The sequence below is a fragment of the Nanorana parkeri genome, unplaced genomic scaffold, assembly GCF_000935625.1.
Source record: "Nanorana parkeri isolate BGI_ZX_2015 unplaced genomic scaffold, ASM93562v1 scaffold2337, whole genome shotgun sequence".
Taxonomy (NCBI): Eukaryota; Metazoa; Chordata; class Amphibia; order Anura; family Dicroglossidae; genus Nanorana; species Nanorana parkeri.
In genome coordinates, this window is record NW_017308605.1 from 78,181 (window position 1) to 81,956 (window position 3,776).

The 3,776-nt window shown below is 49.5% G+C and overlaps 1 pseudogene; it reads right to left on the reverse strand.

Moving 5' to 3' along the window:
• The window catches only part of LOC108801431, a 12,199-nt pseudogene that overhangs the window by 2,173 nt on the left and 6,250 nt on the right, over window positions 1-3,776 (reverse strand).

The window sequence follows — 3,776 nt, forward strand, 5'->3', positions numbered from 1 at the left end:
CCCCCCCCCCCGTGTATTATATCGAAGGGGTGACAACACCGCAGACCCAGAGTCTAGATTCAGCACCACTGCCCAATATCATCAATACAACACATTGCATTGTGCGGTCACATTAAGCAGCTGCAGATGCTCACCAAGCAGTATGCCCTGATGTCCTCCTCCTCCTTGATGGCACAAGCTTCGATGATGGGGTAAGACATCTCCATGTTCAGCTCCTGAGGGGGGGAGAAGAGGACACATGAGACAAACCGATCAAAGGCAGATACACCACACACAGACCGACTGACCAGAACTGTACCCTGCAGAACCAGTACACCCGACAAACCCACAACCCCCTCAAACCCAGTAAAGCACGGCAACCGGGTGCAATGCATTGGCTCGGGGCCACACCAAATACAAAACATTCTGTCTGCAACAGGTGCCCGATAATCAGAAATTCTATCACTGCTCTATAGGTGGGCGTGGAGACTAGTTTGGCCCCGCCTACCCACTTGCTGCTCCCATAATCCTCAGCAGTAGGCTCAGCTCCGTGTTCCTCATTTGCATACCACTAAACCGGCGGTGAGAGAGTTTTTTGGGGCGGATTGATGTAGTTTGTTATATTTTTCTGTGTCACGTGTTGTGTTCACTCCTTTGTATCATCACAGTGAATATTGAAGATGTATGATATACGCCGAGAGTGAATCTCCAACAGGTGAAGGGGGTCGGTGTGTCGGCGGGGGGGTTCTCTTTCGCCTGCTGTCAGTATACTCTGGTTTCTCTTCAGATCGAATAAATCTTTCGCCTTTTACTAAAGATTTCCGTGGAGAGGAACAATTATGAGTTTCATTCAATTTTTTGAGGCTCAGCGCAAGCTGGGCTAACCTGATTGGTCAAAGATAGAGAATCATTATCATTGGATACATTGTAGGAGATCACGTGAGAGGTTTTATTGTAACATTGTATTATCATTTAGTTGTAGCGGGTGAGATATATTTCTGAGTGCTGGCAGAGGGGGGGGAAGGGATACTATGGGGGTTATTATGTTGTAGGATCTTTCTTGGTATCTGATACGTTGTAGGTGATCACATGACATGTCTTATTGTAACATTGTAAAAGTATCACCCAAAGTACCCCTTCACACTGAGCGATTAATCCCGCAATAGCGCGCATATTTGCAGCGAGAAGTCGCTCGTCCAATGATTTTCTATGGAGCTCGCCTGTCGCTCGTCGCTGTCACGTGTCGCTTGTGCAGGACCCTTTTTCCCCACGGATGTCGCGCAATTTTTCTTTTTTTGCATGCAGCCCGACGGTGAAGGTCGCGCGAACGTCACCCCGAACAGTCGCGCTATCCCGGGCCGCGCGGAAATCCGCTCGAGGTAAGTGTCGCTCAGTGTGAATGGGGCCTAACCGTCCCCTCCGCTCTTCAAATGACCTTCGGCTTTCCAACTCCCTCATCAGCTTCTCCCATGCTCTCCTCCAGGACTTCACTAGAGCCTCTCCCATCCTATGGAACTCTTTACCCCAACCTGTCCGTCTATCTCCAACACTGACTGCCTTTAGGACAGGGGCGCCCACAATTTTTCATCTGGAGATCTACTTTTCAAATGACGAGCTCAATGAGATCTACCAACGAAAAAACACCTGCATTCAGGGGCGGGAGGGGGTGTGGCGGTGCATTGAAGTCAATGGCACCGCATACTCTGGTTTCTCTTCAGATCGAATAAATCTTTCGCCTTTTACTAAAGATTTCCGTGGAGAGGAACAATTATGAGTTTCATTCAATTTTTTGAGGCTCAGCGCAAGCTGGGCTAACCTGATTGGTCAAAGATAGAGAATCATTATCATTGGATACATTGTAGGAGATCACGTGAGAGGTTTTATTGTAACATTGTATTATCATTTAGTTGTAGCGGGTGAGATATATTTCTGAGTGCTGGCAGAGGGGGGGGAAGGGATACTATGGGGGTTATTATGTTGTAGGATCTTTCTTGGTATCTGATACGTTGTAGGTGATCACATGACATGTCTTATTGTAACATTGTAAAAGTATCACCCAAAGTACCCCTTCACACTGAGCGATTAATCCCGCAATAGCGCGCATATTTGCAGCGAGAAGTCGCTCGTCCAATGATTTTCTATGGAGCTCGCCTGTCGCTCGTCGCTGTCACGTGTCGCTTGTGCAGGACCCTTTTTCCCCACGGATGTCGCGCAATTTTTCTTTTTTTGCATGCAGCCCGACGGTGAAGGTCGCGCGAACGTCACCCCGAACAGTCGCGCTATCCCGGGCCGCGCGGAAATCCGCTCGAGGTAAGTGTCGCTCAGTGTGAATGGGGCCTAACCGTCCCCTCCGCTCTTCAAATGACCTTCGGCTTTCCAACTCCCTCATCAGCTTCTCCCATGCTCTCCTCCAGGACTTCACTAGAGCCTCTCCCATCCTATGGAACTCTTTACCCCAACCTGTCCGTCTATCTCCAACACTGACTGCCTTTAGGACAGGGGCGCCCACAATTTTTCATCTGGAGATCTACTTTTCAAATGACGAGCTCAATGAGATCTACCAACGAAAAAACACCTGCATTCAGGGGCGGGAGGGGGTGTGGCGGTGCATTGAAGTCAATGGCACCGCAGGCAGGCCCCTCGCCCACAGTCCGCTCACCTGCCCCCGGAACGCAGGCACATTAGTGCCTGCGTTCCAGGGCATGGCTGCGGTGCCATTGACTTCAATACAACCTCCCGCCCCTGAACGCAGGGAGTCAGCCGGCTTACATTTCAGTGCGTCTTAGAGGCCCCGGCGTCCTGTCCTCCCGCGGTGCTCGTGTGGCCGACGTTGCACATGGGGAGAGGTGTCCCGCCCCTTTCCATCTGCGGCATCTGACACATTTAGCCGGCAGCCGCACAAGCACTGTGTGAGCACAGCCGTAGCCACCTCCTTTTGCGCCCGAGGCAAAAAAAAACCGTGTGATGTCACCCAGCGCACACAGTCTTCAATCTCTTTTTCTGCAGCCTCTGTTCTAAATGAATGCAAAGCACAGAGGCTTCCCATTCATTCAGAAAATATTTTGCTATCATCCAGTTTATCCAGGATTTTTTTTTCATTTTCATACTCTTGAGGGGGGGGGACTTCGGGGAAATATTAGGGGTCTAAACAGCCCCCTGATATTTCCCTTTTATAGAAAAAGAAATTGAGGGCACAAAGTCTTCAATCTCTTTTTCTGCAGCCTCGGTTCTAAATGAATGCAAAGCACAGAGGCTTCCCATTCATTCACATCTCTTAGGAGCCCATTCTTCTGTGCTGACAGCCATACTGCCAGTGACCTCTGACCTCCAAGTGAACATCCTGCAACCCCAGGCCTTATCACACATGCTGTACAATGATCCCCCTGAGATAAAGCATGCCTGATGGAGGACTTTCGTATAGTGTATTGTCCCCTGGTCACTGCTGGGTGGGCGGTCCCAACACATCATAGACCTGTAGACATAGTGCCCGGGGACCAATCAAATCATAGAGCCGACGGCACATACTGTGATTGGGGAGCTTCATATTTTCGGAGTTTATTTACGTCTGAAGATTTGGCTAAAACTGCCCAGTTTATAAATTGTAATTTCATATATTTACAGCTCAAAAAGTAAAGACATGTTCAGTCCTTCCCAACTTCTCCGCAGCGCTGTACAGGGAACCCTGAGCCAATTACATCAGTCTCTGTACAGAGGAGCTTACACTCTGTCCCCACCCCTCATTATATCTCTGACATACCAGTGTTGTAGAGAGATCACTGGCGTCAGGAATAGCGCCC